At 44.0% G+C, this 23321-nt stretch overlaps 1 protein-coding gene across 7 annotated transcripts in view; it reads right to left on the minus strand.

The window, feature by feature from the left end:
* STIM1 (stromal interaction molecule 1) overlaps positions 1–23321 on the minus strand; it is a 200743-nt gene that overhangs the window by 111660 nt on the left and 65762 nt on the right. Inside the window, exon 1 of one of the 7 annotated variants that reach the window (XM_073333091.1) lies at positions 3648–3749. The exons of the other annotated variants lie outside the window; for them this stretch is intronic. The gene's annotated coding sequence lies outside the window, so the exon portion shown is untranslated. Of the gene's footprint in view, positions 1–3647; positions 3750–23321 lie in introns of those variants that run through there. 7 annotated transcript variants of the gene reach the window in all.

Consider the following 23321-nt stretch of genomic DNA (forward strand, 5'->3'; position numbering starts at 1 on the left):
AGTGCAATCCACACCATCCTCCAGATCATTTATGAAGATATTGAACAAAACTGGCCCCAGGACCGACCCTTGGGGTACTCCACTTGATACTGGCTGCCAACTAGATATGGAGCCATTGATCACTACCCGTTGAGCCCGACAATCTAGCCAGCTTTCTACCCACCTTGTAGTGCATTCATCCAGCCCATACTTCCTTAACTTGCTGACAAGAATACTGTGGGAGACCGTGTCAAAAGCTTTGCTAAAGTCAAGAAACAATACATCCACTGCTTTCCCTTCATCCACAGAACCAGTAATCTCATCATAAAAGGCAATTAGATTAGTCAGGCATGACTTGCCCTTGGTGAATCCATGCTGGCTGTTCCTGATCACTTTCCTCTCATGCAAGTGCTTCAGGATTGATTCTTTGAGGACCTGCTCCATGATTTTTCCAGGGACTGAAGTGAGGCTGACTGGCCTGTAGTTCCCAGGATCCTCCTTCTTCCCTTTTTTAAAGATTGGCACTACATTAGCCTTTTTCCAGTCATCCGGGACTTCCCCAGTTCGCCACGAGTTTTCAAAGATAATCAGGACAGTCTCCCTGATAGGCAAACACAGCCTGGGACACAGCCAGGAGTTGGATGGGCACATTACTGAGCCAAATTTAAACAGGACTTTGAAACAAAAGTTTGGATCTTCCCCCAGAAAAGCTATGGAGCAGGGCGAGCCGGGGAGGCAGATAATATAGGAAGGAACTTCAGGGGGCAGGGCATTTCCCTGCTGCTGGAGACTGACAGGTCTGGGTCTGCTTGTGTAATGTCGACAGACCCTGGAGTTGTCAGCGGGTGGTATCAAACCTGGGGCCTCTGGAGCTTAGTGCATGAACGTCTATCAAGCCAACTGGCTCTTAGCTAAGGCTGTAGAGCAGACTCATTTTATCTCTCTCTAAGAGGTCTCGGTGCCACTAGAGGGGACAGAACACCACACCCAGAAAGTGTGTGGGTTACACTCACACGTGACAAACAGGCTGAAACAGTATCTATTTTAATGGATCTGTGATCCTTAGCTCGATGCAGCAAGTGACATAAGGGGGAAGGTTTCAGAGTAGCAGCCGTGTTAGCCTGTATTCGCAAAAAGACAAGGAGTACTTGTGGCACCTTAGAGACTAACCAATTTATTTGAGCATAAGCTTTCGTGAGCTGTAGCTCACAAAAGCTTATGTTTATGCTCAAATAAATTGGTTAGTCTCTAAGGTGCCACAACTCCTTTTCCTTTTCGTAAGGAAGAAGGGGATTGTGCAGTGTGTTACTCCTTGAAGGAAGAAGAAAGTCAAAGAGTACTGTACATTTTATTGGCCACTTCATTAGCCATTTGGAGCACAGACACATGTCCTCTCCAGTAAATGTGCATGAGATTTGCACTAGATTACAAGTGCATTGATAGCTGGGGCACTGAGTACTGGAGGCTCTATAGGCCCAGATAAAGTTTGGAATACACCAGAAGCTAGAGAAAGGTGCCCAAACACCCACCTGAATTTAGGAAATGTCATTTGTAGGAAGGTACTTGTAGGGTCCTCAATCACTGTAGCATAAAGTCACCTTGCAATCATTACTGAATTTATCACAACCGCTTTGAGATAAGGATATATTATCTCCATTTCTTGGTTGGGAAATGGGGGCTCAAAAAGTGTAAATGATTTGCCCAGGATCACGCAGGAATCTGTAGTAGATCCAGAAACTGAACCCAGATGCCACAAGTCCCACAGCACAAAGCCATCCTCTCTCTCCACTCTGAAGTACTCAGGAAGCTTCAGGTCCTGTTTTCAATAGCCCTGAGATTGTCCCCCAAAGGTACTGTACTCAAGAGAGCTGCTCCAGATTCTGTGCTAGGCATTAGGGCCTGCTGCACGAAGAGCGCTGGCTTTCACGATAACCGTCGGTGTCATCAAAACATTTCGCTCCAGACCTTTCATTTATTCCCTGCTTTCAAGGGGGATATTTTTTAATGGTTGTTAAATTGCAGGTTCTCTTCATTTTCATCCATGAGTTCCTATTATCTCTAATAACATTTGAAAAGCTGCCTTAATACCATTACAGTTGATTGCCTCCAACAGCACTTAATATTATAATCAAAGCAGCCATTGGGATAGGATTAGATGGCAGCTTAGTTCACTTTTAAGAATTGTGATTTATGTAACTCCGTTTATTAATACTGGAACTGCATCCAGAAAATAAACTTAGCTTTGAGAATAGGACTTTTAAAGAGTTTTACGAAATTGAGCAAGGCAGCACCAGCTTAACCTCTCTCTTCAGCAGTCCCCCGTAGAAGTAATAATACTCTGCTTTTCTTCAGGGCCTTTCAGCTGAGAATATTAAAAGCAATTTATGAACACTAACAAAGCCTCAAAAGAGCCTTGTTAGGTAGGGAGGGAGGGATCATTCCTATTTTAAAGCTGAGACTTTGTAACATATAACATGTCACACAGCAATGAGTGGGAGAGCTGGGAAAATAACATAGGACAGTGGCTCTCAACCTTTCCAGACTACTGCACCCCTTTCAGGAGTCTGATTTGTCTTGGGTAGCCCCAAGTTACACCTCACTTAAAAACTACTTGCTTATAAAATCAGACATAAAAGTATAAAAGTCACAGCACGCTATTACTGAAAAATTGCTTATTTTCATTTTTACCGCGTAGTTATAAATCAATTAGAATATAAATATTGTACTTACATTTCAGCGTAGAGTATATGGAGCAGTACAAACAAGTCGTCGTCTGTATGAAATTTTAGTTTGTACTGACTTCGTTAGTGCTTTTTATGCAGCCTGTTGTAAAACTTGGCAAATATCTAGATGAGCTGATGTACCCCCTGGAAGACCTCTGCGTACCCCTGCCTGAGAATCACTGATCTAGGAATCCTCGTATTAAGTCTCCAGCTCTAGTTACCACAGAATACTTCCTTCACGAAGCGATGAGTATGATGCTGCACTTCCACTGACAATAGAAACTATTAAACTACCACTTTACCCTAAACAGCTGGGCATACTATATTACAAGCAGAGCCATTAGCTACTTCATATTTGATGTTCAAAAGCTGTCAAAAAGGGATCTGAAACACACACCTGCACACCATCTATAATTTTACAGGATGAATTTCCCAAATGAACTGTGGATGAGGGATTTTAGCATATTATTTATTTAAACTTGGGAGCAAGGAGTCAGGGGAAACTGTATCTGAAGAGCTGCAAAACCAGACCCACGTAATCGCCAGCTTTCAGACAGTGTAACATTACACCTGCCAGCTGACCACCAGAGGAAGACAAAGGTTGTATCACTGATTCTATTGGGACTATGGGCAGAATGTAGAACTACACAACATGAGCAAGGGTGGCGGAACTGGATCCATAACTAGATGTGTCTATATGACGGGACAAGGGAATTCATTGGAAAGTTCTGCTTATGAGCTATAAACTAAGAGCAGCTCACTGAGGCTTCAGAATAAGTTAAGACTGTCTGAGCTTAAAATACTTATCCACATATAAAAACACTTCATTAAATGTTGGGAGAGGGCAATCTTGTCTCCGAGATTATGTGAAGAAGGATAAACACTTTAGAAGAACAAACATGAAAGATAAGTATTATAAACTTTATTACCCCACCAGAAACTCACCCTGGGGATAAGGACCTCTGTCAGAAAGCAACTCTCACAGAATTCTTCTTAGAATTTCCAACCGAGAGTCACAAAGGGAACTATGTCTGCTTTGGTCTGCCTCTGCCTCCAATGATTTCACCTCTCATTATGTAGCAGTCATTCCCAGTGCCTGTCATTTCTTTCTGTAGATTTTCAGTAATTTTGAGGTTAATACAATGCTTTAAATAATGGTAGTTTAGTAGGTTATCTAGAGGCAAGTTACAATAGACTCAATCCACAAGGCCCTAAGTATCTTCATGCATCCGATGAAGTGAGCTGTAGCTCACGAAACCTTATGCTCAAATAAATTTGCTAGTCTCTAAGGTGCCACAAGTCCTCCTTTACTTTTTTCAATACCCACCAACTACCAGAAGTAAGGATGCTCCATATATTACAAGAGTAGGCTCTGTATGCTGTGTAGTTGCAGCCTTCTCAGTCCCAGGATACTAGAGAGGGAAAGTGGGGGAGGTAATATCTTTTATTGGACCAACTTCTGTTGGTGAGAGAGAAGCTTTCAAGCCACACAGAGCTCTTCTTCAGGTCTGGGACAAGGGTGGACTCTAACAGCCTTAGGTGTTAAGTTTATTTAATTTAAAAAAACAACTTTTCTGACCCTCCATTTCTCTTCATACGTGTCTGTCTCTACTTTTTAGTCTCCAAAACAAAGACAGGTTATTTAAGATCAGGTTCTTAAAATGCTGAAATCGACCAGGATTAGGACCACTGCCAAAGAAACAAGACAAAATTCTCCCCTAATCCTTCCCACCCTGTGGTAACTAGAGCCCAATCTCATACTGCAGAAGTCATCCAACGGAAAGTGCCACTGCACAAGAACATTCTCTCGGGCAGTAGATCACAGCAGCTGGCAAGGTGCTGAGAGCACTGCCCAATTAAGATGCACTGCAGGCATACCAACTGAAGTTTTCTTTTTCTTCAAGTGTTTTAAGTACTGTTGAAATGTGTCAAAGGGACGGGCCAGGGGACAGAAGCTCTCCATTTGCCCCACAGAACATATAAAGAACAGGAACTGAAAATGCAGGGTTCTCCCACACACCCCTGTAGATGTGCCTCAACCTGGAGGGATCACTCTGAGGGGTGTTCAGTCTCCCTGCCCTACATTAGTCAGGGTCTGTCTGCTAAAACTACCTGCAAGGAAGATAATCAGTGCTGGTTATGTTGACACTGACATCTTTGCCCTAGAATTTATACAGGCCCCCACATCATTCCACATAAACCAAGATAATGTGAGATGGTAGTTAGAATCTCATCTAAATCACCACTGACCAATGATCTAGAAGTGAAAGGCTCTGTATCCCCCAAGCAATCATAGCCCAATGACTGATTTGTTTTTAAATTCCTGCAATTTCTTTCCTACAAGTTCCTTCCTTTAATGGTATTGTAGTAGGGAATAGTGTCTTCTGAGCCAAAATAGCTATTTTGAAAGTGACAGAGTAATGAATTGATCCTCCACATACATAAAAGTCATACAGCCAAAGCCCAATTGACTGCGATACTGAAAGCATGGAAGTCATTCTCCCTGTCTCTCCAGAGCCCTAGGAACTCTGACTGCTTAATTTTCATTGTGAAGTTCACTGAGTGATTTATCAGGGCTAAGGATAAGATTTAGTCATAGAGGTCACAGACCCCCGTGATTTCAGCTTCAGCTGTCAGTGGCAGGATCGGACGCTCCCCCTCCCAGCCACGCAGCTTTGATTGGTGCCAGACATCCCCCTGCCCCACTCCATTCTCTGCTGCTGCAGCCAGGGCGGTGCGTGCCCACCCCCACCCCCGTCCCTTTGGCTGGAGCTGGAGCCACTGCTGTGTGCCCCCCCTGCCCCCACAGCTTTAGCGGGGACTGTACATACCCTCCCCCACCCCCACGGCTGCGGTGGAGGCTGGAGCTGTGCTCCCCTGTGGCGGTGGGGATGGGGCTGTCAGTACCCCACATGAGGCTCCAGCTGTCATTCCTTCTCCCCACCCCAGCCCTCTCTCCCCCGTTATTTTTAGTAGAAGTCACAGAAAGGTCACAGCTCCTGTGAATTTATTTTTATTGCCCGCAACCTGTCCGTGACTTTCACTAAAATAACCATGACATGGAGAATCAACCCGCTCTTGAAAGGTGTTTGAGCAGGTATGTTGCTTGCACCACCGGAGCAGCACATTCTTGTTCGGTTATGTTGAATTTCCATCTTCTCCACAGCAGCGTGGTTTGGGGTATTGTGAATGGGAGGGAATACAATGGGGTTCTTCCATTTGCCACCTCATCATTACACCAGACACTGCAAATCATTTTTGGTCCTCACCTGAAACAGCAATTTAATAACCAGATCAGATTAGAAGCTGCAAGAGATTGTTTCACTTTTGTATGAAGTGGCCGTACCAGACTCGTGAGAAATTTGTCCTGTTCTTTCTGTTAATCTTCTTGGAAGTACATTCATTAGTGAGGTAGAAACAGCAGGAGTTTGAGGATTGTTTATTAAAAGGGGTGACAGGTTTCATTTAAACATTAATACTGTACATAAATCAAGTACTTTATTTCCAGGCAGATGCCCTTAGCCTCTTGAGCGTGAGCAACAGCCACTTTTTTGGGCCAAAGAGCTTTTCTTTTTAGCAGCCTCACTCCCCTGCTGCACACCATAATCAGAACCATTTCCCAGCCATCAGAAGAGTGAAACAAAGTCTCTCCTAATGATACACCTACGTTAAAACAAAAGACATGCAGCATGGCCACAGCTGGCCCGTATCACTCACTCAGGCTCACAGGACGTGGGCTGTGGGGCTACAGGTTGCCGCACAGATGTTAGAGCTTGGGCTGGAGCCTCGGCTCTGAAACCAAGAAAGTGGGGTGGGTCCTAGAGAGAGATCGGGCTCCAGGTTGAGCCCAAACACCTGCACTGCTATTTAAGCCAGTTGACCTGGGCTCTGAGGCTCCGTGCTAGAGGTTTTTTTATTGCAGTGTAAACTGCTCTGTAGCGTCCCTCTAGGAATTCTCCAGTACATTTGTACAGCTTCTTCCTCAAATTCAACACAGTAGGCTCCATTTTGATCTCCCTCACACTGGTGTAAATTAAGAGTAAACTGAAGTTAATGGAATTACAATGGTGTAAAACAACTAAGTACAAACAGAAATCAGGCCATTGCGTAGAACAGGGATCGGCAACCTTCAGCACGCGGCACGTCAGGGAAAGCTGCTAACGGGCCAGGACGGTTTGTTTACCTGCAGTGTCTGCAGGTTTGGCTGATCCCAGCTCCCACTGGCCGCGGTTCACGGTCCCAGGCCAAAGGCAGCTGCGTGAAGGACGGCCAGCACATCCTTCGGCCCGCGCCGCTTCCCGCAGCCCCCACTGGCCTGGGATTGGGGACCGTGGCCAGTGGGAGCTGTGAATGGCCGAGCCTGCAGACCCTGCAGGTAAACAAACCGGCCTGGCCTGCCAGCAGTTTTCCCTGGCGGGCCGCAGGCCAAAGATTGCCGATCCCTGGGATAGAAGGTCATACTGTCTGACCTATGCTTAAAGGTTGCAGTGATGCCTAGAGCGCCATTGCAGGCGACTCCAGCTAACAATAGCAGTAAACAAAATCTTTCAGCATTATCCAGCCAAAGGAAAGCCTACAACCCCCCCAGGGCCCGATTCTGCGGCCCCTACTCATGCTGAGTGGCACATCATTTAATCTGTTTGAGTGGCACATCATTTAATCATTTAAGCTGTTCCACTGACATCAATGGGACTACACATGTAAGTGTTACCCTAGGTGAGGAAGGGGTTACAGAACTGAGCCCTTAATCATCTGTATTCCTCGTATTCTAACCACTCAACCACTTCCTTCCAACAGACTGGTTGCCTCCCAAGTTGAGGCTTCCTGAGCCAGTAGCGTGACACCATTGTAAAACTGCTGGCTTTTTCATCCAAAACACAGGGCAAAACATTCAAAGCTCTCCTTTGACTCCCTCCTAAAAGCTATCCCCCACCTCAGCGTCTTCACCCAAGAACTCATTGATTTTTTTAAAGAGATCCACTGTCACCTCTCCTTTCTCTCCCCCTCCTCTCTTCCCCACATCTCTTGCAACACACTTTCCTCATTCTTCACTCTAACCAACAGTGAGGTTTCTCAATTGCTTTCTTCTCTAACCCTGACACATGCTTGATCCCCTCCCAGTTACTAACGTCCCTTGTCCCACCTCTCATCTCATCCTCTTGCTCTCTCTGGCCCATCTCCCTCTCAGTAACAGTATGCTGACATCTCCATCAAAAATAAAAACACTCTTGACCAGCAGTTACATTTCCAGTTACCACCCAGTCTCCTTCTTCCTTTCACTGCTAAACCCACTTAGATCACCATTTATAACTGTTGCCTTGAGATATTTTCCTCCAGGACCAGTCTCGCTTCTGCCCTCTCCATGATTCTTAATTCCCAGCCAAATTTCAGGACTCCTACACAGAATCTCACCCACCACTCCTGCAAAAAACCTCACACCTATATCTGTGCTATTGAAGTCCTCAAATCGTAGTTTAAAGACTTCAAGGAGCAGAGAATCCTCCAGCAAGTGACCCGTGCCCCATGCTACAGAGGAAAGCAAAAAACCTCCAGGGCCTCTTCCAATCTGACCTGGAGGAAAATTCCTTCCCGACCCCAAATATGGCGATCAGCTAAACCCCGAGCATATGGGCAAGATTCACCAGCCAGATACTAAAAAAAAATTCTTTCCTGGGTAACTCGGATCCCACCCCATCTAATATCCCATCACAGGCCATTGGGCCTATTTACTATGAATATTTAATTACCAAAATCATGTTATCCCATCATACCATCTCCTCCATAAACTTATCGAGTTTAATCTTAAAGCCAGATAGATCTTTTGCCCCCACTGCTTCCCTTGGAAGGCTATTCCAAAACTTCACTCCTCTGATGGTTAGAAACCTTCGTCTAATTTCTAGTCTAAATTTCCTGGTGACCAGTTTATATCCATTTGTTCTTGTGTCCACATTGGTACTGAGCTTAAATAATTCCTCTCCCTCTCCGATTTATCCCTGTGATATATTTATAGAGAGCAATCATATCTTCCCTCAACCTTCTTTTAGTTAGGCTCAACAAGCCAAGCTCCTTGAGTCTCCTTTCATAAGACAAGTTTTCCATTCCTCGGATCATCCTAGTAGCCCTTCTCTGTACCTGTTCCAGTTTGAATTCATCCTTCTTAAACATGGGAGACCAGAACTGCACACAGTATTCCAGGTGAGGTCTCACCAGTGCCTTGTATAACGGTACTAACACCTCCTTATCTCTACTGGAAATACCTCTCCTGATGCATCCCAAGACCGCATTAGTTTTTTCACGGCCATATCACATTGGGGGTAACAAGGTCTGGGGGGTGATCTTCCCCATACTTTTCCAGGGAGACTTTGCCCACACCATCTTGGTGATGTGGAAAAGCCTGTAAGAGGAGTTTCCCCCCAGAAGGGATAATATGCTGCCAAGTCAGCAGTTGCAGTCCATTAGAGAGTCTCAAACCTGTATATCCAATATGCTCACATCTATATCTATTTTAAATTCACATGAAATGTGTTCAGGTCCAAGGATTGCACAATGTTTACTTTGGGCTGTGGGCACAAAATTGCAAAGTTGCATTTTAAAAAAAATCCTGAAAGGGGAAACAGTTTTGCCCACTCTTAGTAGCTAAGACATTGTTTGCAAAGGTGACAAAGTGAAGAAGCACACAAGCAGAGCAGTTAGTGAAATTTTAACATCCTGTGTATGAGAGAATGGAAACCCTGTAAGTCTGAATAATTGGAGCTGTGCATAGTTCATAATAACTTGGGTACTTGGACTGACAAACTGATGATACCCCCCCCCTCCCCCTTTTTCTGTTGGAAGGAACTGAACTCAGTGCTTCTGGGCTGTTTTAAATTACAATTTTAAAAAGGCCTCCAGTCAGTACAAATGCCTCTTCAACCAATGCTCTTTAATAGAAGAAGGAGCCAGATAAAGTTATTAGATTCACTTGACCTTGCTACCTTTACTCAAGGAGGGTAAAGTTGTTAGTAACTCTTGTAATCATCCCCTAATATTATGGAAAACTTGGAAGCTCAATAATCTTAGACTTAGGCTATGTCTACACTGACAATTGAATGACAAAACTTTTGTCTTTCAGAGGTGTTAACCCCCCCGAAAGACAAAAGTTTTGCCACGACAAGCACCAGTGCCGACAACACAAACACCGCTCATTGGGGGTGGAAAGTTTTTTGTCAACAGGAGAGCTGACTGCATGACTTAGCAACACGGCTGTAGCAACACAGCCATGTCGCTACAAGCGGTGTAGCGTAGACATAGCCCCAGATGTCAGAATGAAATGTGTTTCGGCTAAACTAAAGCAGTAGTCCTCCCTCCCACCTCCCCCCACACAGCGTAAAAATCGCTGCTAGCTAGACTGGCTTCCACAGGGTTTCAAAGAGATCTGAACACTTTTTCCTCACTTCAAAGGGAGGAAATTAGCAGTGGAGACCACAGCAATGAAAGTGGCATGGAATGTAATGGAAACAAGAGTGTGAAGGGAGTGCATCTGCAATCACATTATCAGGAACAGAGCGGCAGTAGGCCATGAGGAACTGTGCATTCTCACCCGGGAGCAGCAAGAACAGAAGAAAATAGTAAGTAGTTTTGGGGGGAGGAGGCAGAGGATTAACTTGGATCTTTCACTGGCACCCATCGCCATAGTATCCGAGTGCCCAGAAAGAATCATAGAATCATAGAATATCAGGGTTGGAAGGGACCCCAGAAGGTCATCTAGTCCAACCCCCTGCTCAAAGCAGGACCAATTCCCAGTTAAATCATCCCAGCCAGGGCTTTGTCAAGCCTGACCTTAAAAACCTCTAAGGAAGGAGATTCTACCACCTCCCTAGGTAACGCATTCCAGTGTTTCACCACCCTCTTAGTGAAAAAGTTTTTCCTAATATCCAATCTAAACCTCCCCCACTGCAACTTGAGACCATTACTCCTCGTTCTGTCATCTGCTACCATTGAGAACAGTCTAGAGCCATCCTCTTTGGAACCCCCTTTCAGGTAGTTGAAAGCAGCTATCAAATCCCCCCTCATTCTTCTCTTCTGCAGGCTAAACAATCCCAGCTCCCTCAGCCTCTCCTCATAACTCATGTGTTCCAGTCCCCTAATCATTTTTGTTGCCCTTCGCTGGACTCTCTCCAATTTATCCACATCCTTCTTGAAGTGTGGGGCCCAAAACTGGACACAGTACTCCAGATGAGGCCTCACCAATGTCGAATAGAGGGGAACGATCACGTCCCTCGATCTGCTCGCTATGCCCCTACTTATACATCCCAAAATGCCATTGGCCTTCTTGGCAACAAGGGCACACTGCTGACTCATATCCAGCTTCTCATCCACTGTCACCCCTAGGTCCTTTTCTGCAGAACTGCTGCCTAGCCATTCGGTCCCTAGTCTGTAGCTGTGCATTGGGTTCTTCCGTCCTAAGTGCAGGACCCTGCACTTATCCTTATTGAACCTCATCAGATTCCTTTTGGCCCAATCTTCCAATTGGTCTAGGTCCTTCTGTATCCTATCCCTCCCCTCCAGCGTATCTACCACTCCTCCCAGTTTAGTATCATCCGCAAATTTGCTGAGAGTGCAATCCACACCATCCTCCAGATCATTTATGAAGATATTGAATAAAACCAGCCCCAGGACCGACCCTTGGGGCACTCCACTTGATACCGGCTGCCAACTAGACATGGAGCCATTGATCACTACCCGTTGAGCCCGACAATTTAGCCAGCTTTCTACCCACCTTATAGTGCATTCATCCAGCCCATACTTCCTTAACTTCCTAAAGGTCTTGTTGTACTCTGCTCTGCATTCTACAAGAATAAAAATTATTATTAGGGTTCACGCTTCAGCTTGACTCTAAAAATAGCTCCGGCTTAGAGCACTGCCCCGTAGCATATCTGAATCCTAAAGAAGAGCTCTGTGTGGCTTGAAAGCTTGTTTCTCTCACCAATACAAGTTGGTCCAATAAAAAATATTAACCGCATCCACCTCGTCTTTGCTTCCCTCACTGTCAGACGTTGCTAAGGGCACGAACAAAGCTCTGCCATCCCTGTCTATCCTGCTATTTGCTGGAATAGGCTTTCTTGTTTTTTGTTTTGTTTTTTTTAAAACGAGAACAGTTTGTTGGCCTATTGCTCAACCTCAACCTGGGAGATGAGTGGACTGCTTTTCATCTGGTCCCTATCCTCTGACCTGTCCAGCTTGGGTGGCCCTTCCAGGAGTTAAAACCCCCACCAACATAAGCTCTCAAGGCCATTGGAACACACCAGACTTCACCCCACAATAAAGGTGCAATATCCAGGGAAGTTTTCTAGTACTTCATCAAAAGCTATCATATGGTACCTTTGATCCTGGGCTACTGCATTCAATGCCCTGTGCTCCAAAGCTCATTTACATTGATGCATCCATCCTAAGCAATTTATTGCCATAAAACAAGCAAACCTGTTTGTTTCCTTGGAGATTAAATACACTGAAGTTTTGAAGAAAGGTCAAATGTAGCTAAAGATAAACTTATGTATTTGGATATTGAGCCTAGGTTGAAGGGGTAATCGGGATGACAGAAAGACACACTAAAGGAGTAAATTAAGGTCTGGTCTACACTACAGACCTGTATCAGTGTAACTACATCACTCGGGGGTGTGAAAAATCCACAGCCCTGAGCAATGTCATCATACTGACCTAACCCCCCACATAGACAGCCTATGTTGGCGGGAGAGCTTCTCCCACCGACATAGCTACTGCCTCTCGTGGAGGTGGATTAACTTTGTTGACGGGAGAGCTCTCTCCCATCGGCTTAGAGCGTCTTCGTTAGATTGCTACAGCGGTGCAACTGCATCAGCACAGCTGCACCGATGTAGCATTTTAAGTGTAGACTTGCCCTAAGTCTGTAAGGCCTACATAGCCCAGCATTCTGAAGCGTTTGATTTTGGTCTTTCTGGCTGAACAAACAAACAAACAGAAAAAGGTGGGTGGGTGTGGTGCTATGGGGAGAATGTTCAGTTTACGTAAATCCACTTGCTAAGGTTATTGCGAGCTGCCCACACCTCTTAGCATTCAAACTCAGAGGAGTTCTATTAGGTCATAACCAGCACAGTTCCCTTCACTAAGGTCTGTTGTACCGATTTCTTAACTTAGGCCATGTCTATACGTACAGCACTGAAGCTGTACTGATACAGCTGCACCACTGCACCGCGTATGGTGAAGACGCTCTAGGCTGATGGGAGAAAGCTCTTCTGTCGGCATAAAACACCCACCTCCATGAGCAGCAGAAGCTATGTTGGCAGGAGAAGCTCTCCCAACATAGCGCTGTGCACAGGAGCGCTTATGCTGGTGTCTTTTATATGGCTCAGGGAGTGATTTATTCACCCCCCGAGTGATAAATTATGTCAGCATATGCTGTAGTGTAGACATAGCCTTAGATTTGTGACTCAAACTCTATCGGTTCAGGAACAGTAGCATTCATGGAGCTGGGGAATCACAGCCAACATCTGGAAGCTCTGGCCCTGATTCCCCTCTCATTTACACCAGTTTTATACTGATGAGAGTCCACTTGACTTTATCAAAAAGAAAAGGAGTACTTGTGGCACCTTAAATACTAACCAATTTATTTGAGCATAAGCTTTCATGAGCTACAGCTCACTTCATCGGATGCATACTGTGGAAAGTGTAGAAGATCTTTTTATACACACAAAGCATGAAAAAATACCTCCCCCCACCCCACTCTCCTGCTGGTAATAGCTTATCTAAAGTGATCACTCTCCTTACAATGTGTATGATAATCAAGTTGGGCCATTTCCAGCACAAATTCAGGTTTTCTCCCCCCACACACACACAAACCCGCTCTCCTGTTGGTAATAGCTTATCTAAAGTGACTTATGCAAGGTAACCTATTTCCCCTTGTTTTTTCCTACCCCCCACCCCTCAGACGTTCTTGTTAAACTCTGGATTTGTGCTGGAAATGGCCCACCTTGATCATCATACACATTGTAAGGAGAAAGAAAAGGAGTACTTGTGGCACCTTAGAGACTAACCAATTTATTTGAGCATAAGCTTTCGTGAGCTACAGCTCACTTCATCAATTGGTTAGTCTCTAAGGTGCCATAAGTACTCCTTTTCTTTTTGCGAATACAGACTAACACGGCTGTTACTCTGAAACCTGTCATTGTAAGGAGAGTGGTCACTTTAGATAAGCTATTACCAACAGCAGAGTGGGTTTGTGTGGTGGGTGGGGGGGGAGAAAACCTGAATTTGTGCTGGAAATGGCCCAACTTGATTATCATACACATTGTAAGGAGAGTGATCACTTTAGATAAGCTATTACCAACAGGAGAGTGGGGTGGGGGGAGTATTTTTTCATGCTTTGTGTGTATAAAAAGATCTTCTACACTTTCCACAGTATGCATCCGATGAAGTGAGCTGTAGCTCACGAAAGCTTATGCTCAAACAAATTGGTTAGTCTCTAAGGTGCCACAAGTACTCCTTTTCTTTTTGCAAATACAGACTAACACGGCTGTTACTCTGACACTTGACTTTATGGAATTATTCCTGATTTACACCATTGTGTGGGAAAGACAGCTTGATTCTCTCAAGAGTCCACTAAGTCCGGGACTACATGAGGGCAAGATCAATCCTCTTCCATTCGTAAAACTTGAATTTGGTCTTCATTCCTGATTGACCACTGAGTAATGTGTATTTTTTCAGACAGTACAAGACAGAATCCATCCCAATCTAATCCTAACCTAGCTCAGCCCATCAAAGGTTTGAACAATCATGCTGCTCAGGTGATGAAGTCTCTACCACACACATTATCAGTGAAGATGTCATTATCCAGAAGCAGCCACATACAGGCACACTGTCTTTCTGCAGGGGAATAAGAAAATAACTACTAAGGTCAGTGAATAGCTTGCCAAATATAGGAATAAGCACAGAGCGGCCAAAAGTTTTCAGGGGGAGTCATTAAGTCATTAGTGAGTGACACTTTGTTCTAATTCTTGTACAGCATGCTGACAGGAAAAATTCTTTCCTTCTGTGCTTGACTGAACAGCTCTATACTGGCTCAGCCAATGGGCTGTGACCAATTAGGCAGAAGGGAGTGTGTGTGCATGCACACAAGAATATGATAAAGCAGGATCTGCAGATGTTATTGTAGCTTTGTTAGTCACAGGATATCAGAGACAGAAGGCGGGTGAGGTCATATCTTTTATTGGACTGACTTCTGTTGGTGAGAGAGACGAGCTTCAGGTCTCGGAAGTGCACTCAGACGGGACATTCTGGGTATGTCTACAATGCAGTTAGACACCCGCAGCTAGTCCAAGCTGACTCGGGCTCGTGGGGCTTTGGCTAAGGGGCTGTTTAATTGCAATGCAAATGTTTGGGCTCTGGCTGCAGCCCATGCTCTGGGACCGCTCCATCTCACAGGGTCCTAGAGCTAGGGCTCCGGCACAAAGACCAAATGTCTACACCACAATTAAACAGCCCTTTAGCCCAAGCCCCATGAGCCTGTGTCAGTTGGCATGGGCCAGCCAGGTATTTTTAATTTCAGTGTAGATATACCTTAACAGTACATTTCCCAGACCTAAAGAAGACCTCTGTGTAAGATAGAAAGCTCATCTCCCTCACTAACACAAGTTGGTCTAATAAAAGATTATTACCTCACCCACCTTGTCTTGCTAATAAAGCAGGATAATCATTTTTAGATTTGTGAGATATTTTCTCTCCCCTCTACAAATCTTACTATTCATAGAACGCGGCCAGGAAGAGGAATGTATGTTTGGCTCACCAACTTCCTTAGTTTGCTAAGTTCACTCATAGTCATGTATGTATTAAGGTGGGCCTTTGTTTACAGTCAATAGTGCAATGTGCCTAAAAATCAAAGCCAGCAGTCTCATATTTATGAGTGATTCTATGAACTGTGAGTGCCTGGGCATGTCCATTCACGCACACAGGACACAGTGACTCCAACTTCTCATCCTGTGCGTCATTTTTTTTTTTTTTTTTTTAAGAGACAGATTCTCTCACCCCTCCCCTACCAATCCTCTACTGGTGGTTCCCAAAGTGTGTCCTTCTATGGACCCCCTGTAACAGTTCTTCAGGCCACGAGTGGTCCAGAGACTATAGCTTCAGAACCATAGAGAAAAAAAGATTTTGAACCAAAAACAGAAAAACTTTCCATTTTTCCTAATAAACTCAGACAAACCACCTTAACAGTATGGGGAACTATCACAGTGAATGTGTTTTCCAAAAAGGCTGCTACTTTACATCACATACATGGCAAGGTCATCTTTTCTAGACCTGCCACCATTTTTCAGGGTATCAGTCAGATTTTTTGCAGACCCTTCTCACATCTGCTGCGCTCCTCTGGCTCAAACTTTCATTTAAGTTGCCTGGCAACTTTTGTTGCTGTGAGCTCACTTCAATACAAGTCTACGAAGACAATGTATTGTCATCAGATATGGAATTTTCCTTTAGGGCCTCCATCCCAAATCATCCACCACCTCTCAGTATCACGGAATCAAATTCCATTCCTAAAGTATTTTCAGCATGACTGGTTATATATTTGCAATTAAAATTTAAGGTGTGAAGTCTCAGAGGGCAAACTACAGTGCACAAGATTTTTAGGAATGACAATACATTCATTCATACTCTCTCTCTCATGTACTTTCTTCTTTAAACATCCATGAAAATACAGATCATGGGCTTGGTAAAGCACAGTCAGTGCATCTGCTTCAAAGCACACAGCCACACCACGGGGTTGTGTACTACCTGACATTACAACAGTACAACTGAGATTCAAGAGGTCGTCTCCTACTTTACATTTTCTGCACAGGTTGGATACTAGGAAAAACTTTTTCACTAGGAGGGTGGTGAAACACTGGAATGGGTTACCTAGGGAGGTGGTGGAATCTCCTTCCTTAGAAGTTTTTAAGGTCAGGCTTGACAAAGCCCTGGCTGGGATGATTTAATTGGGGATTGGTCCTGCTTTGAGCAGGGGGTTGGACTAGATGACCTCCTGAGGTCCCTTCCAACCCTGATATTCTATGTTTCTATGATCTGTTTCTGCACTAAATTATTCCCACTTATGCTGTTCTACAAAGGGGGTTAAATTTTTATATTGAAGCACGGGACAGTAGTTAAATGCAATAAACTAAACATTTTTATTTTCCCTACAGCTAGGGTAATTCTGGCAGATGGTTCATATGGTTAGAAGTGATCATTTGCAGTTAAAATTCTGTATTTGAGTATGTGCATTCATATAATAAGTGTACATGCAGTTTAAATGTTGTATATAAAATATTTTATCAAGCATACATATGTTTATGGGATTCCCTTCAGCTTTTCAAGAGCAATTTCTCAGATATCGTTATTCAATGACCACTCCTCATCATTCCTTTGTGAGGTTCCTTACTACCGACTTTCTTATTATACAATATTCCTTCCCTTGACAAATTTCAAAGTGCTTTAAACAGGCAATTCTCACAGTCATCTCTGGAAGTAAGTAATTAAACATCTCCTCTCACAAATAGGGTACGCTGAGGCATATAGTGAGAGCAATTTGCCTAAGAATTTACTTCCTATGGAAATGCCCTCAGAAACCTGTTTAGATTATATGACTTCTGAGAGTTTCTCCAGTGAAGGGATTCTTATCCATCTCTCGAGAGGAGAAAGGGCTTATATAAAAGGTGAAAAATTAGTTTCATACTTTTTCCCTTTATTCAATTACCCCTCCACAGCTATGAGTGACAGCAGATTTCAGCCAATCAGCAAGGTTATGCAAGCGAACTAGCAGCAATGTAGTAAGTCTGCATGCAGAATCAAAGTTTGACTGAGTGCATATTTAAGAACATAAGCGAAAAGAACAGGGCAATTTATCGAGTGAGACATCCCCTGTCGTCTAGTCCCAGCTTCTGGTAGTCAGAGGTTTAGGGACACCCTGAGCACAGGGTTATGTCTCTGACCATCCTGGCTAACAGTCACTGATGGACCTATCCTGCATGGACTTATTTAATTATTTTTTGAACACAGTTATGGTTTTCACCTTCACAACACCCCCTGACAATGAGTTCCACAGGTTGACTGCACACTGTGTGAAGATGAACTTTCTTTTGTTTGTTTTAAATGTGCTGCCTATTAATTTCATTGGGTGACCTCTGCTTCTTGTGTTATGTGAAGGGGTAAATAACACTTCCTTATTCACTTTCTCCACACCACTCGTGATTTTTACAGACCTCTGTCATATACCTCCTCAGTTTTCCAGCCTGAACAGTCCCAGTCTTTTTAACTTGTCCTCATATGGAAGCTTCTCCATATTTCTAATAATTTTTGTTATCTTTTCTGTATCTTTTCCAATTCTAATATAGCTTTTTGAGACGGGGCGACCAGAACCGCACGCAGTATTCAAAGGGTGGTTGTACCATGGACTTATATAATGCCTTTATGATATTTTCTGTCTTATTAGCTATCCTTTTTCTCATGATTCCTAACATTCTGTTTGCTTTTTTGACTGATGCTGCAAATTGAGTGGATGTTTTCAGAGAACTATCCCCGATGACTCCACGACCTCTTTCCTGAGTGGTAACAGCTAATTTAGACCTCATCATTTTTTATCTACAGTTGGGATTATGTTTCCCAATATGCATTACTTTGCATTTGTCAGCACTGAATTTCATCTGCTGTTTTCTTGCCCAGTCACTCAGTTTTGAAAGATCCCTTTGTAACTCTTTGCAGTGAGCTTTGGAAATATCTTGAGTAATTTTGTATTATTTGTAAACTTGCCACCTCACTGTTTACCCCTTTTTCCAGATCATTTATGAATATGTTGAATGGGACTGGTCCCAGTACAGATCCTAGGGGACCCTACTATTTACCTCTCTCTATTCTGAAAACTGACCATTTATTCCTACCCTTTGTTTCCTATCTTTTAAACAGTTACCAGTCCATGAGACAACCTTCCTTCTTATCCCATGACTCCTTACTTTCCTTAAGAGCCTTTGGCGTAGGACCTCATCAAGGCTTTCTGAAAGTCTAAGTACGCTATATCCACGGGATGATCCTTATCCATACGTTTGCTGATCCCCTAAAAAAATAAGATTGGTGAGGCACGATTTCCTTCTATAAAGGACATGCTTATTCTTCTCCAACATACCGTGTTCAACTATGTGTCTGACAATTCCGTTCTTTACTACAGTTTCAACCAACATGCCTGGTACTGAAGCTGGGCTTACTGGCCTGTAATTGCCAGGATCACCTCTGGAGCCTTTTTTAAAAATCAGCATTACATTAGTTACCCTCCAGACAACTGGTATAGAAGTTGATTTAAGCCATAGGTTATACCACAAAAAGAAAAGGAGTACTTGTGGCACCTTAGAGACGAACAAATTTATTTGAGCATAAGCTTTCGTGAGCTACAGCTCACTTCATCGGATGCATTCAGTGGAAAATACAGTGGGGAGATTTATATACGTAGAGAACATGAAACAATAGGTTTGACCATACACACTGTAACCAGAGTGATCACTTAAGGTGAGCTATTACCAGCAGGAGAGCCAGGGCGGGGGGGGGGGAGAGGGGGAGACCTTTTGTAGTGATAGTCAAGGTGGGCCATTTCTAGCAGTTGACAAGAACATCTGAGGAACGGTGGGGGGGAGGGGGGAGTAAACACAGGAAAATAGTTTTACTTTGTGTAATGACCCATCCACTCCCAGTCTCTATTCAAGCCTAAGTTAATTATATTGAATTTGCAAATTAACTCCAATTCAGCAGTCTCTCTTTGGAGCCTGTTTTTGAAGTTTTTTTGTTGAAGTATTGCCACTTTTAGGTCTGTAATCGAGTGACCAGAGAGATTGAAGTGTTCTCCAACTGGTTTTTGAACGTTATAATTCTTGACGTCTGATTTGTGTCCATTTATTCTTTTACGTAGAGACTGTCCAGTTTGACCAATTTATATGGCAGAGGGGCATTGCTAGCACATGATGGCATATATCACATTGGTAGATGTGCAGGTGAACGAGCCTCTGATGGTGTGGCTGACGTGATTAGGCCCTATGATGGTGTCCCCTGAATAGATATGTGGACACAGTTGGCAACGGGATCCACAACCTATCCTGAAGGACGACCCATCACTCTCACAGATCTTGGGAGACAGGCCAGTCCTTGCTTTCAGAGAGCCCCCCAACCTGAAGCAAATACTCACTAGCAACCACATACCACACAACAGAACCACTAACCCAGAAACCTATCCTTGCAACAAAGCCTGTTGCCAACTGTGTCCACATATCTATTCAGGGGACACCATCATAGGGCCTAATCACATCAGCCACACTATCAGAGGCTCGTTCACCTGTACATCTACCAATGCGATATGTCATCATGTGCCAGCAATGCCCGCCCCCACCCCGGCTCTCCTGCTGGTAATAGCTCACCTTAAGTGATCACTCTGGTTACAGTGTGTATGGTAACACCCATTGTTTCATGTTCTCTATGTATATAAATCTCCCCACTGTATTTTCCACTGTAGCTCACGAAAGCTTATGCTCAAATAAATTTGTTCGTCTCTAAGGTGCCACAAGTACTCCTTTTCTTTTTGCGAATACAGACTAACACGGCTGCTACTCTGAAACCTGTCATTATGCAAGGTTATACCACAGTTAGCAGTTTTGCAATTTCATATCTGAGTTTGTTCAGTACTCTTAGCTGAATACACTCTGGTCCTGGTGACTTCTTATTGTTTAATTTACCAATTTGTTCCAAAACCTCCCCTATCAAGATCTCAATCTAGGACAGTTTCTCAGATTTGTCATCTAAACAGAATGATTCAGGAGTGGAAGTCACCCTCACATCCTCCGCCATGAAGACAGATACAAAGAATTAATTAGCATCTCCATAAGAGCCTTATCTTCTTTGAGTGCTCCTTTAGCACCTCAATCATCCAGTGGGCCCCAACTGTTGTTAGGTGGGCCATAAAAGAATTTGAAGAGCAACAGACAAAAACTAATTGTATTTGAACACTTTACTTGCCAGCGTTTATGTAGGATTTGACTTTCTGTTTTTAAAAGATGTCTTTTTGTCTCTGACTGCCTCTTTTACTCTGTTGTTTAGCCATAGTGGCAGTTGATTGGTCACCATGGTGATTTTTTTTTAATTGGGATATACATATAGTTTGAGCCTCTATTATGATGTTTTTTAAAAGTTTCCATGCTAGTTGCAGGCATTTCACTCTGGTGACTGTTACTTTTAATTTAACATTTCAACACAGCCCCTTCGTCCCCTCATTCACATATACTCTCCATCTTGTCCTCATCCCTCTCTGTTATTCTCCCCCAATCTCTCCCGATCATCCCATTCCCCTGGCCCCACTGACTCACTCATGACTCTCTTCTCTCCTCCTGAGAATACAGCACCAACTCTGGAGCTGCTCTGCTCCCACACTTGCTCTCTTACCATTGACCAAGAGCTTAAGCCCATACAAATAGGGCCTAGAAAGATTATTCAGTTGGCCTTCTCTTCAACACATTACCAAAAAATATGCCTGACACACACAATAAGGTACAGTGGCATAACTGGAAATGGGATTGACTGTGGGTCTTGGATGCAATAACATGGTTACTTCAGTATAATATTGTAATGTATGTATTAAATACTTGAGTCTAGCAGCACTCAGTCCTGGTCTGTAGGAAGCCTGCTTCCATTGATGAGCTTGGCAGGGCTGGGGAGTTATCTTGAAGGCCAGAAGAGGGGGTTGGGAAGGATTTCCTTCAGGATGTGGTCCCTGTGACACTGCACCCACATTTTTCATAGTGATATTATTATGGTATGATTATAGCATAGTTATGATGCATTATATGCAAGATGGGTCATGTAGGGTGTTATAGGATAATCATATTCAGCAAATCATAACTTTTCCAGTATGTATCTGAAGTTAGGAATATTAACTATGTATATGTATCTCAATCATGCTTACTTTGGGTAACACCCACAACTAGCCTTTCTGGTACAACAATGAAGAAGCCAGATAGTGCTAATGGCCCATCAGCAAAGACAATGGACCCTGGAAGAACTTATCCTTCCTGTAAATATTCTAGACAGCCTGTAACTAATGGCTGCTATAACTCAGCAAGGTATGCAAGGGCATGTAACCAGGCCACATGACTCTGGACTCCATCTTGGGATGTCAGTGTTTTTCCACAAACTGAGTTTGGGACAAAAGGGTTCCCGCCCTATACTAAAGCTATATAAGGCAGGGAGTGACATCATCTGTTGTTCTTCACTCCCCCCACAAGAGGACTCCTGAAAAAACACCTGAGGAACAAAGACGGAAGGGGAGGAAGTGCTGGACCCAGGCTAAAGGGATTTGTAGCCTGTGTATGAAAACCTGGGGATTCCAAGCTGTAAAGCAAGTGCAGCTTGTCCCTTAAGAATCTGCAAGCCTGCTTGTACTATCTCTTAGTGAGAAACTGCTCATTCATATCCAATCTATCTAGTGCATTAAACTTAGCAAACACATCAAAGCTGATTACCTGGTAAATAAACAAAAACGTAAGCTAACACTTATAATCACTTAAAATCTATCTTCTGTAGTTAATAAACGTGGTTTATGTTTTAAATTAAACCCAGTGTGCCTTTAAGTGAACTGTCCAAGGAAAATATCTCAATCTGGTTTAACGCAGGCTCATTGTATTTCCTCTTCGCATTGAGGAAGGGATGAACTCTATCAGCTTACGCTGTACAGTTCGGTATAATTTTGGGTTTACGCTCCAGAGGAGGTGCATGCCTGAGGAGGTGAGAGTTATCTTGCCTGTAGCCTTTCTACTGTTGGTTCATGCAGTGGCTGCTCAGAGATCCTGCATGTAACTGTAGCTGGGTGTCCCCCTACCTCTGCGAATGGTGGTGGAAGTGTAGGACCAGGAGTGGGTCTGCAGCTTGTCACAGCAGCACATTGAGAGAGGAAGCTCAGGCTCATGGATCAGATGGTTCAGTGTTACCCCAGATCCAGGTGGCACCCCAGTGGGAACCCATCACAGTCCCCATCAAGTATGGATTGTAACTGTTTAATGATACCCCTCCCATGCCCCAACCCCCACCCGAGCCCACACCCAAACTCCTGCTGCTGCTGGGTGGAGAGAGGTGGTAGCCCGAGACTTCCCCAGGGGCTGCTCAGGCAGCCCTCAGGCCAGCTGCACCAGCCACTGCAGTCACGGAATCCGTGATTTCCATGACAAACTCCCAGCCTTAACTATAACCAGCAGGAATTCAAGGAAGAAGGCTGCAATTTTTGTAGTTGGATTCTGGCCAGGACACGAGGGTCAACACCCCTATTCCTGTAAATGCTGCCAGGGGATCTCCAACCATCAGAAATGGTTTTACTTTACTTGCCTCAGCACACGGGGCTGGAATTGATGACCACTCAAGGTACCTTCCAGCCCTCTAATTCTATGATCTATAACTACTCAGAAAGAGAAAACTGAGGCTGGAGGGAGGGGGAAAAAGACAACGGCAGGTTCAAAACCTATAACAGACATAAAATCAACTGCTTCAATCAGCCACAGCCCACATTATACTGGATTAAATGCCACACTGCTGTGCATTACCCATGCAAAACTAATCATT

The sequence above is a fragment of the Lepidochelys kempii genome, chromosome 1 (genome assembly GCF_965140265.1).
Source record: "Lepidochelys kempii isolate rLepKem1 chromosome 1, rLepKem1.hap2, whole genome shotgun sequence".
Classification (NCBI taxonomy): domain Eukaryota; kingdom Metazoa; phylum Chordata; order Testudines; family Cheloniidae; genus Lepidochelys; species Lepidochelys kempii.